Below are 24,172 nucleotides of genomic sequence, written 5' to 3'. Positions count from 1 at the left end.
TCCATGTATTTATTTTGAGGGGTTTAATTCTTTGCCTCTAATTGCTTTATTTGACAGCCTGTTAAGGAAGCCCAATGTATGTGTGTAAAAAAAAAATCTGTTGCTGATCTCAAATCCCATCTGAGCCTTGTTAGTTTTACACTGCACCATCTAGTGTTGCCTGCAGCTACTGACCAGCATGCCAAAGACTTAGGTGCTAACTCCAAATTGGACATCCTTTCTTCAATGAATTTTCATTTCCTTGTTTGATCAATATTCAACGCAAAACCTTAGAATTATCCTCGTTTCTCTTTCCTGAAATTCTTGCGATAAATAACATCTCTCAGTCTTCAATTCATGCTGAAGTGCACTAAATCATGATCAGGTGGTTAAAAAGGCTTGGGTAGAAATGGTGGTTAAGAAGTCATGTGGGATATTTTACTTTACCTTTTATTTGTCAAGTTTTGAGTTTAAGAGCAAGACGTTTACATACACAATGTTAGTTAGGTCACAGCTGGAGTATGCGGTTCTGATTGTGACACAGAGGGATTGATTGCATGAGAGAGGGTGGGGAAGAGATTCACCTGGATGAAGCATGGGCAATTCAGCTCTGAACGGAGACAGAGTCATAGAGCATGGAAACAGGCACTTCAGTCCAACCAATCCGTGCTGACCAACGTCCCAAACTAAACTAGTCCCAATTACTTGCACCTGGCCCATACCCCTCCAAACCTGTCCTAACCATGTACCCATCCAAATATCTGTTAAACAGTGTAACTATACCTGCATCCACTACGTCCTCTGGCAGTTCATTCCACACACGAACCACTCTCTGTGTGAAAAAATTGCCCCTCAGATCCCTTTTAAATCATCCTCTTCTCACCTCAAAAATACACAACTCAGTTTTTAGCTCCCTTGCCCTAGGGAAAAGACATTGACGATTCACTTTTCTATGCCTTCATGATTTTACAAACCTCTATAACGTTACCCCTCAATCTCCAATGCTCCAGTGAGAAAGGTACCAGCCTATCCAGCCTCTCCTTATAACTCAAAGCCTCCAGTCCCAGCAACATCCTGGTAAACCTTTTCTGAACTTCTCCAGTTTAATAAAATCCTTCTTATAATAGGGTGACCAGAACTGTACACAATACTCCAAAAGTGGCCCTACCAACATCCTGTACAACCTCAACATGATGTCGCAACTCCTATGCTCAATGCTCTGAGAAATGAAGGCAAACGTGCTAAACCCCTTCTTTACCACCCTGTTGATATGAGACACAAATTTCAAAGAACGCTGTACCAGAACACCTAGGTTTATCTGTCTGACAACTCTACCCAGGGTGTCCTAAATTCTCATCTAAATCATTTATATAAATGACAGACTAGATTTTCTTAGTGCAGAGAAGGCTTGGGGGGCTCTGGTGAGGTGTACAAAGAAACAAGGGGTACAGATAAAGTGAAACTTATCTCCTTCCTGGAGGGGTCAATAACCAGAGGAATCAGTTTTAAGGGAAGAAGCGAGAGACTTCAATGGGATTTGAGGGAAAAGTGATCACTCATTCAGTAGTGGGTATTGGAAACTCGCTACCTAAAAAGGTGGCATAAATGAGAACGCCCAAGACATTTAAGAAGTATTTAGATGACACTGAGTGATAGAATTGCTGTGGTATTATGGTATACGAGGCCTATGGACCAAGTGCTAGAAAATTTGGATTAGAACGGACAGATGTTTGATGACCAGCATGGATATGAAAAGTAAAGGGCATCTTTCCATGCTGTGAGGCCTCTATGACTGTACGACTCCACCACTTTGCACCAATGAACACATACTGTGTTATCATCAAAAAAAATTACTGGAAATAATCGGCAGTTTAGGCAGTGCCTGTGAATAGAGAAATAGAGATAACATTTCAGGTGAATGAATGACAGTCTACTTCATAGATGCTGCCTGCGCTGTTGACTATTTTCAGCATTTTCTGTTTAGGTCTCAAACTTTCAGCATGCCAGTGCTCTGCTTTACAAATGATATCCCATTAGTTCTGAAGAAAAAATATTCTTGTCTCTTCCTTAAAATATTTTCAGCATACTTAAATCCTATGTTAAAACTTGAACCAATAATGAGTTTTGAGAAGATTTGTAGCTCAGGTTGAGGTTCTGGATGTGAGTTTGCTTGCTGAGCTGGAAGGTTAGTTTTCAGACGTTTCGTCACCATTCTAGGTAACATCATCAGTGAGCCTCCGACGAAGCGCTGGTGTTATGTCCCGCTTTCTATTTATCTGGTTAGGTGCCCTTGGGTTGGTGATGTCATTTCCTGCGTTGGTGGTGTCATTTCCTGTTCTTTTTCTCAGGGGATGGCAGATTGATTCGGAGCCAATGTGTTTGTTGATGGAGTTCTGGTTGGAATGCCATGCCTCTAGGAATTCTCGTGCGTGTCTCTGTTTGGCTTGTCCTAGGATGGATGTGTTGTCCCAATCAAAGTGGTGTCCTTCCTCACGTGTATGTAAGGATACGAGTGATAGTGGGTCTTGTCGTTTTGTGGCTAGTTGATGTTCATGTATCCTGGTGGCTAGCTTTCTGCCAGTTTGTCCAATGTAGTGTTTGTCACAGTTCTTGCGAGGTATTTTGTAGATGACGTTCGTTTTGCTTGTTGTCTGTATAGGGTCAAGTTCATTAGCTGCTGTTTTAGTGTGTTGGTGGGTTTGTGGGCTACCCTGATGCCAAGAGGTCCGAGTAGTCTGGCAGTCATTTCGGAAATGTCTTTTATGTAGGGGAGAGTGGTTATGGTTTCTGGGCACGTTTTGTCTGTTTGTTTGGGTTTGTTGCTGAGTAATCGGCGGACTGTGTTCATAGGGTACCCATTCTTTTTGAATACGCTGTATCGGTGATTTTCCTCTGCTCTTCGTAGTTCCTGTGTCCTGCAGTGTGTGGTGGCTCATTGAAATAATGTTCTAATGCAGCTTCGTTTGTGGGTGTTGGGATGGTTGCTCCTGTAGTTCAGTATTTGGTCCGTATGTGTTGTTTTTCTGTAGACGCTGGTTTGAAGTTCCCCATTGACTGTTCGCTCTACTGTGACATCTAGGAATGGCAGTTTGCTGTTGTTTTCCTCCTCTTTTGTGAATGTTATGCCAGTAAACAGACAAAACGTGCCCAGAAACCATAACCACGCTCCCCTACATCAAAGACATTTCCGAAATGACTGCCAGACTACTCGGACCTCTTGGCATCAGGGTAGCCCCAAATCCACCAACACACTAAAACAGCAGCTAATGAACTTAAAAGACCCTATACAGATAACAAGCAAAACGAACGTCATCTACAAAATACCTCGCAAGAACTGTGACAAACACTACATTGGACAAACTGGCAGAAAGCTAGCCACCAGGATACATGAACATCAACTAGCCACAAAACGAGAAGACCCACTATCACTCGTATCCTTACATACAGATGAGGAAGGACACCACTTTGATTGGGACAACACATCCATCCTAGGACAAGCCAAACAGAGACACGCACGAGAATTCCTAGAAGCATGGCATTCCAACCGGAACTCCATCAACAAACACATTGGCTCCAAATCAATCTACCATCCCCTGAGAAAAAGAACAGGAAATGACACCACCAACGCAGGAAATGACATCACCAACCCAAGGAAACCTAACCAGATAAATAGAAAGCGGGACACAACACCAGCGCTTCGTCGGAGGCTCACTGATGATGTTACCTAGAATGGTGACGAAACGTCTGAAAACTAACCTTCCAGCTCAGCGAGCAAACTCACACCCTTGAACCAATAATCTTAAGGTCCAGATGTGACAGTACTACAAACTAAGCCAAGCTGGTATCAGTCTAATATTAGGTTGCTTTTGCATTGTTGTTTTTTTTAATGGTTTTATCCACCTTGGGGGGGGAAGTGACACAGGGCACAGTACAAAGATAGACAAAGACCTTCGAGAAAAAGTGAGCTTATTAATATCTCAAATCAACCAGTACAACGTAGACAGCTCCTGACTCTCCAAAGCTACTCCAACATTTAGAAGGTAGAATCCTTACAATGTGGAAGCAGGCCATTTGGCCCAACTGACCCCCCAAAGTACATCCCACACAAACCCAACCCTCTACCCTATCTTTGCAACCCTGCATTTCCCTAGCTAACCTGCACATCCCTGGACACTATGGGTGATTTAGCCTGGCCAATCCACCTGCAAATCTTTGGACTGTGGGATGAAACCGAAGCACCAACACAGAGACTAGGAGAATGTGCAAACTCCAGACAAACAGTAGACTGAGGCTGGAATCAAACCCAGATCCCTAGTGCTGTAAGGCAGCAGTGCTAGCCACTGAGCCACTGTGTCACCCTTTGTTGATCAAAAGGTATGAGGAGGGAGGGCAATTGAACACCATCTGTCTGCCTGGATAGAAGCAGCTGCAGCAACATCACAAATATAGCAACAATAGAAGGCTACATACTGTCCCCAACAGTTCACGTAACAGGCCCAATGCAACATTCTCAAACAACTAGGGATAGATAATAAATACCAGACTTTCCAGTGAGTGCTAATTCCAAAAGCATACTAATAATAAAAGAAACAAAATTCTCAGGTGCCTGTGTTTTGATGGAAAAGGAAATCAGTTATTCAATACAGAACTAAAAGCAAATTACTGCAGTTGCTTGAATCTGCACTAAAGATAACACATTCTGGAAATCACAGCAGGTTAGGCAGCATCCATGGAGAGAGAGCAGCTAACATTTTAAGTCTATATGACTCTACCTCAAAGCTTCTTCTTAAATGTTGCCCAAACTATTGTAATTTGCAGCACTGTTTGTTTTCAGTGCAGAATTATTTTGTTGGATTTGCTCCACACTTTCGAAGATAATTTTATTGGGTATACAGTTAATACAGAAAAACACCTGCAACAGGTACTGAAAAGCATTAATAAACTTACAGTATGGGCAAGGTACTGGACAAATGAAATTCAATATTGACAAATAAGATAATACACAAACCTAGAGACAGTGGGAAGCCAAAAATTTCAACACCCAAATCCGATTTGGAAGAAACTTCCCGGAATGTTCGGATATTGATTTCAGGGATGGATGGAAGATGTGTACGGGAGAAGGATCTGTCAAACCCAGACACAGTTTAGCAGCAGCAACTGGGTCTGCCAGTTACCATGCTTGCTATTAAAAACTTTCACCTCAGTGTTCTGGGGCTTTGACCTAGCTATAAAAAAAATCCTTCACCTTCTATGCATTCCCCATGTCATATCTAAGACAATTCATGCCACCTCATGTTTTTACATTTGCATTCCACGTCCTCTTTGTTATTTCTATGCCAACATATGCTCCACACATTCTTACAGCACTTTAAAAGTGCCTATGACAATGTGGTGGCAAGTTATGCCAATCAACAATAGCCCATTCACCCAGACCCTTCATATACATTATGCCAACTCACAACAATACAACACCATCACCAGCCACTCTTTGTTCTTACGTATTTCATGTCAACCCAGTATTTAGCATAGGTGCACCGGTGGGGCCATGCTGAAATTAAAAAGAATTCTAATTATCTGAATTCAGCATAAAATAGCTTTCTCGACAGAACCCTATTCAATACATTAGTATCTCTTCAAGAACTTAATCTCTAATAAAAGTAATCACCTGTATTCATAGACTAACATCAAAGATTGTTTTATAATCTTTTGGATCTGTCAACCAAACTGTGAGCTTACAATTTCTCCGATGTGGATAATGGTTGATTGTGCTAACAGTCAAACAGCACTTCTACTGTGATGGTAGTCATCCAGTTTATATCAATATATATTAATTGAAATTGCAAGCATGGAATCTTGTTAACTGTGAGTCACATTTTCAAAAATTTAAAGATCAGGGGATTTAAATGACTTGACAACTTGAGAGCTCCACAGACTTTATCCTTTCTTACATACTTTCATTTCTAACTTTAATAATCCCAAAGGGATGCTTCACCACTCCAAAAAGTCTCAGGGGTTTTAGACCTTTTCCTTGAATGTGAATCCTAAGAGACCTGTTTCAATAACTGCAATGATGAAAATTGCATCTAAGTAAAGACAATTATAATTTTAACTGTGCCGCTGCTTCCAGGAGCTCCGAATGAGCAAAATACATCCGGAGCCACTATTCTCTCCTTGGAAAATGTTTTAGGTACCTAATATAGAGGGCTCACAAATTTGGGGTTCCAGAGACATTTTGGCTATGGGGATGAGCCCTTCTGTGTTTGTGATAAAATGGGCCTGATGTCTAGACAATGTAGAAGGAATAGGAACTGAGGGCATTGTTCACTAAAAGTAGCAAATTGGGTAAGTAATGCTAAATTAAAAGTAAATTAAAGAAATTGGGTTCATGTCCAGGGGGATATATCTATAAAGTAGAAGAAATATGTCAAAATTGCATAGCATGTTGGCCAAGTTTGGACAAAATGTGAATACTTGCTGCCTCTCTATTCTAAAAAGAATATAGAATCACTGGGAGAGGCGTAAAACAAACTTGCTATGACTGTGCTATATATGGACGAGCAACTTTCAACTTCCATCATTTGACTGTTATTCTTGAGAAATTTGGCATGACCTGGTGTGGAAGGCTGATTCGACTGCCTTCATTTCTTTAGTGTTCCTTTCTGTTGCTACTATAAACATTCTTGTTATTTGTGGCATGCAACTATCACACTTCAATTAAAGATGCAGTTTTCTTTTATCTTTTTCATTTTTAGCCTGGATCTAGTTAACTACATTGAGATTAGCTCAACATTGCCTCATGTATCATTAGATACAGTAGAAGTGTAAATTCTGATAAGTTCATGAGGAGGTGATAGAAGGTAATGTAATAGTGTGTAAAGGGGCTTCGGGGAGCTTTAATACTTGCTAAGGTCGGTTGAACCAAAAGCCTGATCTTTGTGCTTTAGGTTTGTTTAACTTTGTGTAATATACATAACATACTCCTTTCAAAGAAGTCACTACACTAATTTAAAAATAGAGTTCGCTGATGTTGATTGAGCACCAAGAAGTTACCATGACTGATACTTAACAAGGTACTGCGAACCTGTCCCATATTCATTGCGGTGTAACCCACTATCTGCATCCAGAATGCAACTGCAAACATCAGCAGTCCTCCTGCACGCTGTACTGTCAGACAGGAGTAGCTTGATACAAAATCATTCAATTCCGAGGAAAAAGATGCACAACTGAGAATGATGGCAGTGCTTCACTTTGCGGAGTGCTTTGAAATTTCCACATTACTTTAAATCCCAAACACACAATGCTGTTGTCAGGAGAGACAAATTATTATTCCGTGTCAAATTAATCCCTAGGCACTTAAAGTGGTTTCAACAATTTGTGTTTTTTTTTCAAAAAAGCGATCTCTTCCTTAGAAGGGTTTTGTGTTTTTATCTAAAGGAAGGTAACAAGCTGTGGCGAATTGCTAGTTCATGTTAACTGCACTTACGTTTGCAAGGAGCTCCCCCAACTGAGTGAAAACACATATTGCTGCTCCCTCAATTATTCTATTGGACAGCAGTAACATTGATTGATGCATTCATTGTAACAAGTGCTGCTTAATTAAAGGGTTGTTCATGTTGGAAATTCCTCTTCTTGTAGAATAATGAATACCGAATTCAGTATGTGGAAATTACTGCTAATTCTGTGAATGTAGGGGCAACAAGAAACTCTCATCTGCATTTGTTATCTCACTCTTGCCCCTGCTCAGTGGGAGATGCTTGGTTACCAGAGGGATGTCTCCTGGGAGTGATGTGTGTCAACATGTTAGGGGCATGATATGGGGAGTGGTGGGGCAGGGTGGGGGGGGGGTAGCGGGTAACCATTCTCCAGCTGTTCACACAAAGTTGATTTTCATGGTTAATGAGTGTATTCGCAAAAGCATAATGACCAAGCCAATTCCCATTCTCAGTGTTTCATTGACAGCTCCAAGATTAAATCAGAGGCGCATACTGGTCTACATTAGCATGGATCTTTTGCAGAATTTTCATTCATCAAACGTGCATTTCTAACCTCAAATGGGCCAATTTCTCATTCACAGACCATAATTCTATAACGAGAAACAAAAAGATGGAACTTGCATTTATGCAATTGTCCCTAGGTGCTTCATAGCCAAACAAGTGCTTTCAAAATGTAAATGTTGTTGTAATATAGGGAATCAAGTCAGCCAATTTTGACACTGAGAATTGCATGAACATACCTTCATCAAAAGCTCCTTTAGACCTTGGTTTATCAGTATTTCTAATATTTTCAGTATTCTCAGGATATCATACTGAGGATTCAGTCTGGATTAGGTGCTTGGGACCTCGAGTGGGACTTGGACTCACAACTATCAACCCGCAAGGCTGACACTGTAGAAAAAAGGCCCTGTGAAGTGAATTTTTTATGCCTCTGGCTAACTGAAAGAAGCGAGCTGTTACGATTTAATAAGCAGGAGTGTTAAACCTTTATCCCCAGGAAAATAAACAAGCACATTTCTCAGTGTTTTTGTGAGCTGTTGCAATTTGTCCATGGACAATAAAAATGTCAATTATAAAACCTCAAATGCCTTTGGCATAGAAAAAGATTTAGGCAGGGAGAAGATGGAACTTTAACAAGATGGAGGGTAAGAAAACAGACAGATAATGGAATCAAGGCGCAGAGACAGTGGAAGAAACAGACAGAGGCAAATTGCTTTGATTCTTTAGCTTACCGGTGCTGGTAATTCACTCAGCCCTCACAAACTGCTAAGTCCAATGTTGCAGGTTCGCTCAAGATATGTATTGTCTCATGTATAAGTTGCAGCAGCCCAAGAATTCGAATTCAGTTCAAGGGACCTGAGGTTTCTCAAGATAAAGAATACTTAGCTAATCTCAAATGTTTTTAGATGATCACAGAATTCAAAATACAAGTGACAAATTAAAGCATAAGAATAGTTAAAATTCGCAAACTTAGTTTCAGTGGAGAATGCATGGCACATTTGTTTTATAAACTGCTCCACAGCATGTTTTACAACCAACAAGCCTTTGTTAAATGAAATGATGGGGCATTGAAGAAGAGCAGTTAGTGCATGAGATTGTGATGTATTTGGTAGGTGCACTTAATTAATCCCATTTTCCTGGTTTTTTTCCCCTGCATTCCTGAAAATTGCTGGATTTATCCAATTCTTCTTTGAAAGTTATTGCTTTCACCAGGCAAGACCATTATAACGCACTGTGTCAAAAATTGCTTCTTCGTAACACCTGAGATAGTCAACCTTTCCTTGCCACTGGAAACAGTTTCTCCTTATTTATTTTTAAAACCTCATCTAAATCCTTTCTAAACCCTCTTATGGAAGAACGATCACAGCTTTTCCAGTCTTCCTTCAAAACTGAAGGCCCTCATCCCCCGGCAGGAGAGTGTCAAGATTCATATCAATTGAAATATGTTAAAAAAGAACAAGCCAGAATCCCCTTTGAAACATGTTCTGATTGCCAAGTGTAGGAGGCCCTTAATTGAAATGTCACAGCTTAAAATTTTAATTACATTATATATTATACATCACTAATGTCCTTTTAAATAATAAATCACACATCCCAACCACATATCTGAACCATTTAGCTTTAGTATTACTGAGGCAAAAATTAAAGAACAATTAACAAAGTAGAAGATTACTTTATGGCTCAAACTTTATGCCAATTTGGCAGCTTTGCTAGAGATAGATTGGCAGTTGAGACCAGTCAATGTCCAAATTAATCGTAAATTGTCATAGTATTTAATTTAAATTGTTTTATCTTATTAAACTTTGGAGGTTCCAAGAACTCAATACCTCAATGTCTCTGAGGTCTATTCACTTTGATTTCCCTCTTTCAGTTTTTGCCATTTACGTTTCTACTTAATGCCAATCTTTTGCAGAATCCTGAAGGTAAACCATTGGAATCATAGAATCATACAGTGCAACAGGTCAGCACATCAGGTTTGTACCACCAAAGCCACACTAAATCTACGTAAATCCCACTTTTTAGCACCAGGCCCAAAGTCTTGAATGTTATGACAGATCAAGGGCTCAACCAAGAACTTTTGTAAAAGGTTGGTAAGTTTTCGTGCCTCAACTACACCCCACACCGCCATCACACTCTGGGTGCAAGTGTTTTCCTCAACCTCCTCCCTTTTACCTTAAAAGTATGTCTGCTGGTTATTGATCCTGCAGATTACTCATCCTATTCATGCCTCTCAACCTTACGCACCTTTATCAGGTACCTCTCCTCCACTCCAACACGCCTCCACCCCAAACTTTACCTGCTCCAAAGAAAACAACCCAAGCCTATCCAGTATCTGTTCACAGCTCCATCCCAGGCCACACCCTGTGAATCTCCTCTGCATCCCCTTCAGTGCTATCGCATCCTTCCTATTTAATTTCTACCATCTATATAACTTACCCAACTCTACCAAGTGTCGTATGATAATAAATTCATTCAGGAGCCTCTACAATTGAAGTTGTTCACCATATGAAATAATGAAATGATAGAAATAGAGATTGGCAGATCAGGACATTATGGTCATATGTGATGGTTACGTGAATAACATTTTTGATCTGTAGCAGGAGTATATCATAATATATCACGGACAAGGAGGGATGTCTTGATGGATCATGAATTTATTTTTCTTTATCATGATATGTCATAGAAGACTAGGGTCTAATGCAAGGTCTGTCTATTTACCAAAATCATGGGCTGTGAGAGATACAATATTAACATCAAATGTCAGGGTAAATTATTTTGCTCACAGCTAATGCAGTCAGCTTGCTCTGGTATGGCTGGAGAACAGTTCGGTTACTACAATCAGCTCCTCATTTAGTGCTTTCATTCGTGAATAAAATGGGTTCATTCCAATAAATGGTCACAATACTTTACATCCCAACAATTTAAAGGTTTAGAAACTTTTCCTTACCTGAAATAGCTACATTTAAAAACTGACAGATTACTCAATGCAACTCATCCTTTGAAAGCTGCGCAGAATTATTATCAGGCTGCTGGAAATGAGGCAAAATAAGAACATTGGTTTGAAAAGTGAGCTACGTTTCACATTTCACGAATAAGTGCATAAGTGCCACTTTGTAATCTCTTTGTGTTATACCTAATTTATGTAAGGAAGTAATTACAATTCTTTTTGAATAATGGGACAAAAGCATCATGAAACAGATTCAGTTGAGAGGTCTTTAAAAATAAAATTTCCCAACCCATCTTGCCTGGTTTATGCTCTGCTACAACCGCTCTCTCGTACCTTGCCCAATCATCAATTCTTCAAACGTGAGCTAGATGGTGGATATTTTAATTTTCACGACAGCAGAGTCACATCACAGTCAAACTTGAAGCTGGTTTAATCTGATTTGTAGATCAGGTGTACTCATTGGGGCAATATTTCTCCTGGTCTAACACAGCAAAGGCAGGAATGGCATTCGATCAGCCAGCTCTTAAACCTGTCAATGAAGTTTCCTTCTTCAGGAGAATTTAAACCACTTAGTTGTTCAGCATTGTCAATTTTTCAAACAAATGTTCTTATGTTGTCTCACTTCCAATGCCCTGATGATAATCCTGCACGACTTGGAAAGAATTCCTTCCCTTACCACTTCTTATATCTCTGAGAAAGTTCTGATCACTTTTCATAGATGTAATGACGCTCACAAAACTTCTATAAACCTGCATTGAGCAGATTGCCTCATAAGAAAAGGTCAGACAGGCTAGGCCTGTATCCTCTGGAGTTTGAAAGGATCAGAGGGGAATTGAAGTTGAAACATGGAAGATCGTGAGGGGATTTGACTGGATGTTTGGTGAAAAGGTGTTTACTGCTTTGGAAAATTTAGAAGTAGAGGTCATATTTTAAAAATATGGGGGCAGCCATTTAAGACAGAGTTGTAGAAACATTTCTCCTCTCAGAGGGTTATGAATCTTTGGAATTTGATTTGATTTGATTTATTATTGTCACATGTGCAGTGAAACATTTTGCTTTGCATGCAGTACAGGTAGATCATAATATACAAAGATCATAAGATGATCAAACAGAGCAAGGAATACTTAGACTTGAGGCTTAAAGATGCAGTTTGATTGTAAGAAATGTGAGAATAAGATCGGCTGTAGAGAGCTCACAAAGTGTCACCTACATGTTGACACCATTTTGAATCCAATTCGCTTTCTAAAAGGCAGTAAATGCAGAATCTGTAAATTTTTAAAGGCAGGGGTAGATAGCTTCTTGATTATCAACAGGATGAAAGATTTTTATGGTATGCAGGAATGTAGAATTATGGTTGAAATCAGACCGGCCATAATCTTATTCACTGTGCACTGATTGGCAGAACAGGTGGAAAGGGCCGAATGGCCTACTCTTGTTCCTTGTTTGTATGTTTCGCATACAGCAAGGTCTCGTGAAGGGTAACGAAATGACCAACTCATTGAATCACCTTTGCTGGCCGGCAAACAATCGCACATTTTTGCAAAGGCGTGCCATTGGATCTTTAATATTTGCCCAAACTACTAAAAGAGGCATTCAGGAACGCACTATAACATCTCGGCCAAAAACAAAATTGATTTTGTTTATTCACTGGATGAGGGCATTGCTGGCCAGGTAGCATTTGTTGCCCATCGAGCAGTTAGGAGTCAACCACATTGCTGAGAGTCTGGAGTCACATGTAAGCCAGACCAGGTAAAGATGGCAGTTTCCTCCCCTAAAGGACATTAGTGAACCAGGCGGGTTTTTCCTGACAATTGGCAATAGATTCACAGTTACCATTAGATTCTTAACTCCAGACCTTTACTGAATTCAAATTCCACCATCTGCCATGGCAGGATTTGAACCCAGGTCCCCAGAACATTATCTGGGTCTCTGGATTAACAGTCTCCAGCAATAATACCACTAGGTCATCACTCCCTTCATGTTGTACTGAACTGTTGGGCCTAGCTTACAGAGCTGGAGTCCAAGATGGAGTTGGAACCATAGGTCTTCTAGCTGAAGAGCGCTGACTGGTACCAAATGATCTAAATCAAATTTCCTCAGCTGAGCTGCTGATTTTACCAAATCCATCACTGAAATAAATATGTGGCAACCAGGCAGAAAGATAAATGTGGCATGGGGCACAGCTCAGGGGGCAGCTGCATTTCCAAACTTGAGGGTTGAGAAGAATCCAGCATGAGTTTGCCTGCTGATGAATCTGCTCAGAGAGGTGGGACAGGTAAATTGTATAATTTTAAAAAAATTATACTCAATCTTTGAAATCCCTAGCTATCAACAGTATTTAATTAACTGTCATTTTCTACAATTAGTTGGAAAATAATTTAAACAGAATATAACAATGTCCATAAATTAAAAGTGAACATGCAATCATTCTGTTTATTATTTTGATTAGTTGTTTCCTATTAAATTGGAATTAAGATCATGAAATGGAATTTAGTTGAAGACTATTTATATGTAAGCCAGCTGGGAATTTCAGCCACTGACAAGAATGCAGAAGTTTTCACTGACACTGTTTAGCAAGATTCCGTTTGGAAACATACATCTTAAATTTATTCCGGTCCATAGCATTTAGCCAGAGACTAGCCCTTACGTTTACTTCCACCTTTGCTGGATTTCACCACTCCCTCTAGACTCACCCCATTAAAATCCTCAGATGTGCTTTTGACGCCCGAGACTCAATCAGTTCAAGAAACTCTTTCTTGTTCTTCCACACTCCACTCTGTGTCAGCTCCCAGTTGTCTAAACCTTGGGTGCACAAATTTCAGATTACATTCATCATGTTCTTGCCAATCTACCAATTTGTTCCCTTAAGTTACTAAATTTAAGATCTTGCTCTTCATCTTCAGATCCCTCCAGTGTCTTGCCCCAAGCCACCTTTGCCATATCTGCCCTCTTTATGGTACAAGCTCTTGTCCCTTAACCTTTCGATTCTAAGTGCTTTTCTGTGTTTCCATGGAGATAGCTTTTCCAGTCTGAACTATAGCAGGACTTGCTGATCTCTTTTTTTAAATCCCTAAGCTCTAACGCCCTGATGTAGTTTTGGAAATCAGAGCATCAGTGTAAGGCAGAGGAAGGATGGGCCAGGAGATTTGTGCATTTTGCTACCAGATGATGCTTTCAGTTCATCACTGGAGGTTGATAGTTCAAGGTGACTTAGTCCAGCCCAGAGATGCTGAGGCTGGTTGTCATGTTCCATTAAGTGACTAGGAATCAAACCTTTTCTGAAAGTTGAGAACACTCTGGTCTAAATCCACCTATCATGTCTAAATGTGACAATGGCATACTTTCAGCTAGAAACATGTGTATGCTTTCTATCAAAACATGGGCACTGTTTGGCTGGATTTATCAATTGTGTATAATATACCCACACTGGCAGGTGAAAATGTGAGGCAGGGTAAAAGTTGGATTAATTGCCACTCTGGTGAAAGGCTAGCTCTTTAACTGCCTCTAACCCTTACCCTAAGTCTAACACTAACCCTAAACCTTGTTGGGGCATTCGAGAGAGAGCTGGATGATTTTTTGGATAATAATGGTGTGCAGAATTATGAAGAAGAGGGAGGAGATTTGCACTAGATAATTGAATGGGACTAATTGGCTTCCTTCTGTACTATAATAATATTAATTCTGTAATAGTAGTTTTAATTCTGTGATAAATGCACCTAGCAAAGTGTGACTGCAAAGTAAATGGAAGTGCATTACGATCCTACATAACAATCATAAAATCACAGCTGCAGAAGCCAACAAATCAGAGCATCAAATACTTGTTAATAATACCATATATTTGTAGGAACTCTCAAAGAAGAAATGTATGCAAATCAAGATTACTTAGCTGCCAGAGCGCTTGTTTAAAAGTAACAAATAGTTGAAATAAATTAACCAAAACAAAAACAGAATTCTTGCTCTGTTTTTGTTTGATTTCCACATCCGTAGTTCTTTGTTTTTTTTTGGAAAATAAATCGTTTCGGTCAACACAGGATTAAGATTGTTCTCAACAACATTACTAACAACAATATTTATTGTAGCACCTTTAATGTAATTAAACATCACAAAGCATTTTTGTTAAAACAAAGCATGGTATCAAAATAAACCGGAGATTTTAGGTCAGATTACCAAAAGTTTGGATAAACATTTTATCCAGCGTCTTAGAGGAGGAAAGCGTGGTGGAGAGGTTTAGGGAGGATATTCCGGAGATAGATAAGTAGATCATTGAAGACACAGCCATTAATGGTGGAGTGATTAAAATCAGGGATGCACAGAGACCAGAATTAGAGGAGTGGAGATATCTGGTAGGATTGTGGAGCTGGAGGAGATTGCAGAAGTATGAGGGATTTCTAAACAGTTATTTCCAAATCTAAATATTGTCTAACCAGCAAGCACAGGGCTGATAGGGGAATGGGACTTGGTGTGAGGAAAGATATAGTCAGCAGGGTTTTGTGGAGGGTGTTCATTGTGTATTCTCTTTATTGGTCATGTTATTGCATCCCATGGTAGGATGACAACAGTCAAAGATTCAAACTAGTGAAAGACAAACTTGGCGTTGAAATTAAGACCGCTGTTAGTGAATGAATAAGCAATAGTTAGAATGTTTTTTTTAAAATTATGGGACCCAGCATGTTATATAAGAAGTTGAATGTCACTTTAGATTGACTTAAGGTGATTTTTAAGCAGAAGTAGACTGAATTACCTTCTTTTTTAATGCATAGAATTGAAGTGTTTCCTCTAATGCACTACACACCTGTGTATCATAGCACTGATTTCCATTTTTATTCAACAGCAAAGCAGTATCATTTCTCACTGCTGAAAAGTATTACAGACACAGTTCTACATGGAAACATCAGAATTATATTGCAATGCTATGGACAATATATCGCAGTACCCCGTTTTAAATATACAGGGGTCCCCAGACTACAAATGTCCAATTTAGGAATGTCAACGTTGGAACTTGATCCCATAAAGAGGAGTAAGTTTAAAAGTCCGATATTTCCTGTACTTTCAAACAGCTCCCTTATATTGTCTTGCATTGTGTACTGACTTACATATAAATCAACTTATGGACTCCAGAATGAAACCAGTGCAGAGCCTGGGGGCACCCTGTATATGGACTGTCCCAGACTGAAATAAGTAGAGGAATAGACAGGCTAATTGGACTTGTGAATATTGATTTCAGTTGCAAAGGACTAAAAGAAATGCTTTGGAAGTAAATGTTTGGCACCAAAAGCTAACATATATCAAGCAATATAACCACAATCTGGCCTTTGCTTTCCTCTCTTCTTTGTTGAATCAACCTGTTCAGATATGTTAACACACACCTCTGGGGCAGGTGGAACCTGCACCTGGGCTTTCTGCTCAAAGGTAGGGACACCACTATTATGCCACAAGAGTTCTCCTACCTTCCCTGCTTTAATGGCATTCTGAAATTAAAATGGAAAGGGATGCAGGTAGAACTGAAATCTAAGTCACAGGAACATGTGTTTGTACTGTGAAATGCTTAACCATCAGTGACTGAGCACTGATTACATGAATCATGCTCGACTGCAAAATTAACAAATGCAAATTCAGAAGAAAAATGAAAATTTAGAGTGAAAATGACAGTGGACATGAAAGATTCAAAATCATAAAGATATTAGTTCCATTTATTGGCCTAACGAATGGCTTAATGCAAGTATTATATATCTTTGAATCTACTGCAACTTTCATTTGAGTCAAGCCACAACATTGTCTGAGAGCAGAGATAAGAAAATCTGCCAATGCTGGAGTCAGAGATAACACAGCGTGGAGCTGGAGGAACACAGCAGGCCAAGCAGCATCAGAGGAACAGGAAAGTTGACGTTTCAAGTTGGGACCCTTCTTCAGAAATATCTATTATCTGAGAATAACTAGATTATTTCCCCTCAATCTATTCCTTTCCACGATGTTCCTGTCCAAAAAAAACCAGAACAGCATAGTGTTGCTCTATCCTTCTTATATTTTGTGACTTCCTTCATTATTCATTTCTAGACCTGGTTAAACAATCGGGTCTCTTGCTCTTGAGCCAAGTCCTCCTCCTGGTCCACAATGGACAATATCAAAGCTCTTTTTTGTTGCACCACAAGACTCCTCCATTCTGCTCTTTTCCCCTCACCTCCAATCTCTTCTTCCTCTGCAATTTTCTGTCCAAAGGCTGACAATAGGGGCTGGATAGGCCAGGACATTTTTCCCTGGAGCATTGGAGGCTGAGGGGTGACCTTATAGAGGTTTAAAAGACCATGAGGGGCATAGGTAAGGCGAGTAGCCAAAGTCTTTCCCCAGGGTAGGGGAGAACAAAACCAGAGGGCATAGGTTTAATATAAGTGGGGAAGGATTTAAAGGGACCTGAGGGGCAACGTTTTCACGCACAGGGTGATGTGTATAAGGAATAAACTGCCACAGGAAGTGAAGGAGGTGGGTACAATTACAACATTTGAAAGTCATTTGCAGAGGTACATTGATAGGAAAGGTTTGGTGGGATATGGGCTAAATCAGACAAGTTCAGTTTAGAAACCCGTTGGCACAGGCAAGTTGGAACAGTCTGTTTCTATACTAAATTACTCCATGACTCTGCCCAAAAAGCCATGATGTCCCCCACAAGTGAATCAAGGAACAGTTCCTGAATTCACTTTAACCAAAATAAGGAATGAACCCAAAGCTATAGAAGATTTCAAGTTTCTTGAGTATTGCTAGAGTTACACTCATCTGCGTAAAATAGGAATACACCATCATATTTTGCCTTGTGCCATGATCCCAGCTTATGTTACTAACTGGACAAGTCTGATCTCTGAATAAAGTCTGTCTTGATAGATCATATTTCGTATTTTACTTTTTTGTACAATCAGTAATACTTCACTGAAATATAAACATACTATGCTGCAGATATTACACAGTGTGGAGCTGAAGGAACACAGCAGGCCAGGCAGCATCAGAGGAGCAGGAAAGTTAATGTTTTGGGTTGAGGCCCTTCTTCAGAAATTCAGATTTCTGAAGAAGGATCCCAACACAAAACATCAGCTTTCCTGCTCTTCTGATGCTGCTTGGCCTGCTGTGTTCCTCCAACTCCACACTGTAATATCTTTGACTCCAGCATCGGCAGTTCTTACTATCTCTGATACAATGCTGCAAATGTGATTATAACAGTAAAACAGAAGTTTATTCTCCCCAAAAATTAACAACACAAATTTAACTTCTACACATGACACAACATAAAATATTTGAAACAACTGGCAAAACAGAATCCCATTTACTCCCTAACACCATCACTTTCCAGTCAATGAAAATCAGGATAAAATTTATTTCCCTGTCAAGACTACAGGTTGACTTTGTTTCTTATTTCCACTTCCATTTCTGTGTTCCAAAGCCTTTTTATTTGAATCACACAACTGAAATTCTTATACTGTGGTAACTTATTCCCTTTACTACTCTGAATCTGAACAAACTCTTTTTTTCTAGCAGAAACTATTCTAAATCTGACTTCTGCCAGACTTCCTTCGAACTACAATCCTTGATTATTCTAAACTCAAAAAAAAGTCACTGCCAATGTATGTTTTGTCCCTTTTATCATAAAACCCCATCATATATAAACTTATATTAATTCTCCAGGAAGCCTCCTGTTATCAGTTTCCTGACACAGACAGGCTGAAATTCATGGTTCCAATAAAAATGACCCAGTTAATTATTAAAGGTCTTCACAAAAACAGATCAAACCTATATACCATTGGTTCAAAATCCAAACTCTAAAATAATGATATTAATATTTAGATTATGGATCACACATCTTTATTTCACATTTGTTGACGGTGCCAGGATTTTGGGCATCAGGAGGTCAGTTAGTCATCACAGAACTGAGTCTGTCCTGCTGATGTACCCACAGTATTTACACGGCCAGTTCAGTTCAGTTTCTCATCATTGGTGACCTCCCCAGATGTTGACGGTGGCAGAATCAGTAATGGTAATGCCAAGAGTGTTGTGGTATCACAAGTATCTACAATTGGGCAAGAATATACCTTGAAGGAGTTAAGTGATGATATCAGTGTAATATCATCCACATGGCATTCTCATGTAAAGGTATCAACTACATCTTGAATAGCTACATCTTGTAACTTTGTAATCCATCGGGAAAGTCAACTAGTCAACCAGTCCATTAAATGATATTATACAAACATCTGTGATAGAGTTAACATGTTTAGTTGTTCTGTAAATAAATCTCCTGATACTTTCCTCCAAAACAACCTAGTTTCCAAGTTCATGTTACAGTATTAACATAATGGTAAAATTCAGAGAATGCATCAAAAGCAAGTTAGTTAGATTCTCTAATGCAGGAGATGTTCATTACCTGACAGTTGTATGGTGTGACTGCAACATACCACTTATCAGCCTAAGTGTGAGCAATATCCATGTCTTGCCTCACGTCAGCATGGATTGCTTCATTATGTGAGCAGTTGCAAATTAAAATCAACACTATGCAATCATTAGCTAACATCCTCTCCACAACAGCAGATCTTTGAAAACCACCCCACTTCCTCCCAAACCAACAAATCCCAACAACTTCAATTTGACTAAAATGCTTTAATGTCACTGTCTGATGTCCAGGCAACCACTTTCACCTTGCCTCTGAAATTCACCTCTTTTGTTTATGGTTGGGCCAAGGCAGAAACAAGGTCTGGAGCCAAGTAATCCTGGCAAAACTCCAAATTAAGCATCATGGGGCAGGTTATTGGTGAGTAAGTGTCTATGTGTCAGCACTGTCGATTTACCACTTTGCTGACAATTGAGAATACACTAATAGGGTGGTAATTGGCTGAATTGAATTCACCCTGTTTTTGGACAGGATGTAACTGGCAATTTGCCACATTTTTGGATACATGCCAGTGCTATAGCTGTAAAAGCTGGCTCGTTCTGAAGCAGAAGTATTCAGCAGCAGAGCTGAGATGTTTAACGAGTTCCACAACCTTTGCAGTACCAGATGTGTATAACTGTATGGTTTGCTGCCTAAGATTAAAGCCATATCTTTATTATCTTTTAACTCAACTCATTCCATGATCCTAATTATCGTATCCAGTCCCCAATTATTGTGCTTCTAATAACCATTAACAACCAGTTTGTTCTGCTTCCAACTCTCCCAACCACATTGCTAACTGCTTTCACCTTTTTAAGGTCCTCAAACATACTGTCACCTCCAATTCCAACTCATTCTTTTCAGAATTCTTTGTTCAAATATCATCTGTCTAACCTCTAGCCCTGAAGTTTACATGCATCTTGGGGTACTTATACTAGAAGTGCTATAGAAATGTAAATTGTTGCTGTTGTTCATGCTGCCAAACCAAAGGCTAAACATTTTCTGTGACGGTGACCAGGGTGCAGAATGACTCCATGTATTCCCGAACTTCTGGAGAGTGAGCAATGTAGCACCACATTTAGACAAGTCACAACTCAGTTCCATGTGTGCATAGCTGTACACTATGTAATTCTCTGAATTGGTAAAACTGCTTAAACTCTCATACCTGATAAGGGACCTCATTACCCTGTTACTGAGCTCTAATACAGTTGAAACCACCTTCACATTGATAGGCCCTTAAATGTCAATTTTATATTAAAGATTTTGAAGTGACTGTTCTTTGAAACTGATATTTGCTTGAAAGAAATACCCCAGAGTTCACTGATGGAACTGAGTACTTTAATTTACAACATAGCTATTCTGGTAGTCTGTATTATTTAGATCATACACAAAACTGGATCAAAAAGAAAGGGATAAATCAGGTCCATGCTTGGTCTTAACACAGAGATGCTTAATTTTCCTGAAGAAAAAGAAATCTCTGAAAATGTTAATAATTTATAGTCACGATCCTCGTACAACGTTCTGTACACACATTCCAGAGAGGTGAAGAGTCCAAATAACAATAACAACTTGTATTTACATAACCCCCTTACACGAGCTTCCTGGGAGTACAATGAAACAGGAACTGAGATTGAGCCAAAGGAGGATTCAATAAAGCAAATGATCAAATGCTTCATCATGAGGTACTTTTGAAGCAGCTTCTTAGAGGAAGAGAGAGAGATATTCATTAATTTGGTCAACATCCATCTGGCAAAGCAAGAGGCAGACGTTTTTTCTGTCTTCCACACAGGTCAATTCACAACATTCAGTACTAAATGACTGCAGACATTCTCAGGTAGAGACTGGTTTTTTAGAAAAAAAGTCAAATCACATGTTATGACACACTTCTGGGGCAGGTGGGATCCGAACTTAAAATGTTTGGTCCAGATGTAAGATCACAAACACTGCACCACTAAACAGGCTCTCTTATAGATATTTTCTAATGTTCCTACACACCTCTAGAGCAGGTGAAACTTGAACCAGGGCCTCTTGGCTCACAGGTAGAGACATTATGACTACACCATAAGAGCCACCTGCCAAAGTCGTTCTCATAGATGGGACCAAATTTGCCCCCAGTTGGTATTAGCTGCTCTTAATTACAATGCAAGCATGCATCTACAAATGCTCAAATTGGCACAGAGTTTCAAATGTGGCTTCGGGATATCAGCAATTGGAAACCTGCTTGATTTTCCCTCTAGCTTAGGGGGACCGATGCAGAGTGTAGCACCCTGAGTCCAATTGCAGTGGTCTGACACTCCAGCTTAGATCAGCTAAGGATCAAAACGTATGCCTTCCTATCAAGTTCAGCACTGTACCAAGGAATGCATCTGCCTGGCTGTAATGTTTTCACAGGAATTCTTCTACTGATACAGCACCTTTCTTTAAACTGAAGGGTATACAGTCTGGCTAGCTGATAGGTAGGCTCATTTTGAAATCTAGCCAAAGCAGAGGCTGCTGACATGGATTCAGTTCCAGCATTCTCCAGTTGTAAAGGCTTGTGGAAAATGCTTTGTGAAGATGAAGCTATCAGTCACATCAGCCAAAATGTCACAACCTTATCCAGCTCAGACCGCCGTGGCTGGTAACTTCTTTTTCCTAAAAAAAAGAGAAACCTTTCATACCTTTATTATTAAACATAAGATAAAACAAACATCATTGAAACAAAAATAAATTCAGCATGTCAGGCAGCATCTGTAGATTCAGAATAGAGTTAATACTTTATGTTGATGATGTTGCATCGTCATCTGACCAAACAGCATTGAGTTCTAATTAAGTGTCACTGGACTTGAAGTGTTAACGCTGCTTTCTCCCCTCAGACGCTGTCAGACCTGCTGAATTTGGCCAGTAATTTCTGTTCTCATTTCAGATCTCCGGCATCTGCAATTCTTTGATTTATTTACCCAAAGAAGGGTCATTGTACTCACAACATCAACTTTGTTTTCTCTGCACAGATGCTGCCAAACCTGCTGAGTTTCTCCAGCAATTTCCGTTGTTGCAGCACATCTCTCAACCTGCAGGATACATGAAAATAAGAATTTGGATCAGCAATTGGCACAGGAGTGCATTTTTCTGGGACATCAGCAAATGAACTGAACTTGTCGGTCTTGCTTCTCTCAGCAATATATAGTTTAACCGTGGAATATCCTGATTAAAGTAGCACAGTTAAGAATATCCTTGTGAACAATTCACTTCGTTCAGACTAGGCAAAACCCAGAAGATTGCAGGCTTTATGCATCTATTGAATAACGTACTGAAGCATCTTATTTCCCATTTGCACGATATCTGCTGACAAAGGATTCGATGGCCATCTGTGGGAATTGCACTGAGACTTCTGAGTGACATAAAATCAGTTCAGTCACCCATGTCTGCTGTTCAAATACTCATATGACAAAGGTAGTCCCAGAGAAAAATACAGAAGTACAATATCATCAGAACACTTGACAGTTGGAGCTCACATGTTGGATGGTGACTTAAAACAAGTTAACTTGTCAAAAAAAGAAGACAGTAACTATGTGGAAATGAGTTTCGCCACTTTTGGCCTATTCCTCATGGACATAAGCATAAAATTCTTCAATTGGCAGTTGTCATTTGTGAAATTCTCAGGACATAAACAACTATCTATTCAGTCTGAGTCAATTGGAACTACAATGCCTGTTAAACATGGATCCTTTATTATCTTCTTCTTAGCAAACTCACTCTGCTGATATATGTGTGTACGGCATCCTCAAATGGACAAAATCTACAATATATGATATTACTCAGAAACAGCTGCCATAGGAAGAGAATTCAAGGGTTTGAACTAAGTACACATTTGGGCCATACCTATGCAGGGGTTATTACAGTCTTATTAAGGACTATAAATAGAAAAAGAACATTTTCCCAACTGGCTGTTGCCTTGACGAGGACAGAGCATCAACATCAAGAATATGCATAGAATCAGGATGGAATCAAAAACCCAAACTTGCTGGTTCCGGAATGAAAAAGTCTCATGATGAAAAGTGTATTGTTATCTTTCAGGAATGATGAGGAGTATGGCTCATATTATTTAAATTAGAATTAATTGCAGACTGCTGGTATCAGGGATGGAGCTAATGATGGATCACCATTAATTACAATCTTAACCACCCCCTCCTGCCCAAATAAGAGATGGATCATCAGGAAATTCCTTCAAGAGGGTGATAACCAATATGATGCTTAAACAAGATGCTTTCAACTTCCATAAACTCTCAAACTACATAGCAACTGATTGGAGGTCATTATCATCTTTTCTTCATTTTTATGTTCATAATGTTCTGTCCTGTTTATTGTGGTTGACTCTCTCTCTGAAAGTTCTGGAAGGCATGCCTAATACGGATGGAGTGAACACAATGCAATTTCTGGAGATGAAATTTAATTAGACCCATTTAAAAACCAATGCAGCCCAGCCTCTTTCTGTTGCTTTGGAAGCAATGTTTTGTTTGGGATAATGTCCAGGCTGTGAAACAGCCATAAGTAGAGGTAAGAACATGACTTTCTGACTTCTTCTGGATTGTCAGTCTGAAAACTTCTGATCTCCTTGAGGAAATTTGGAATGTATTAATGGGAAATGTTTCGCCCAATATAATTCCCTTGTCTGGAGGATGCTAGAAAAAGCTGACTTTCCAAACTAATCCCACAGGAAATCCTTGAAGTCTATTTTAGAAACCCATCAGAGTGACAAAGTTTCTTTCTGAATCAAGCCATTCTGATTTGGAATTGCATTGCTGTCCCTTCAGTGTCACCAAGTAAAAATGCTGAAATTCCCTTCTCAACAACATTGTGGGTGCCACC

At 39.6% G+C, this 24,172-nt stretch overlaps 1 long non-coding RNA gene across 1 annotated transcript in view; it reads right to left on the bottom strand.

The window, feature by feature from the left end:
* The window catches only part of LOC132206164 (uncharacterized), a 38,054-nt gene extending 14,546 nt beyond the window's left edge, over window positions 1-23,508 (bottom strand). The window contains exons 1-2 of the long non-coding RNA XR_009442871.1: window positions 22,288-23,508; window positions 19,322-21,958 (exon numbers count right to left, since the gene is read on the bottom strand). This is a non-coding gene — a long non-coding RNA (uncharacterized LOC132206164). The remainder of the gene's footprint in view (window positions 1-19,321; window positions 21,959-22,287) is intronic.
* Window positions 23,509-24,172: the final 664 nt, after the last annotated feature.

Source organism: Stegostoma tigrinum, chromosome 32 (assembly GCF_030684315.1).
Source record: "Stegostoma tigrinum isolate sSteTig4 chromosome 32, sSteTig4.hap1, whole genome shotgun sequence".
NCBI lineage: Eukaryota > Metazoa > Chordata > Chondrichthyes > Orectolobiformes > Stegostomatidae > Stegostoma > Stegostoma tigrinum.
The sequence above is the reverse complement of the archived record's forward strand: the minus strand, read 5'-3'. Positions and strand labels throughout refer to the sequence as shown.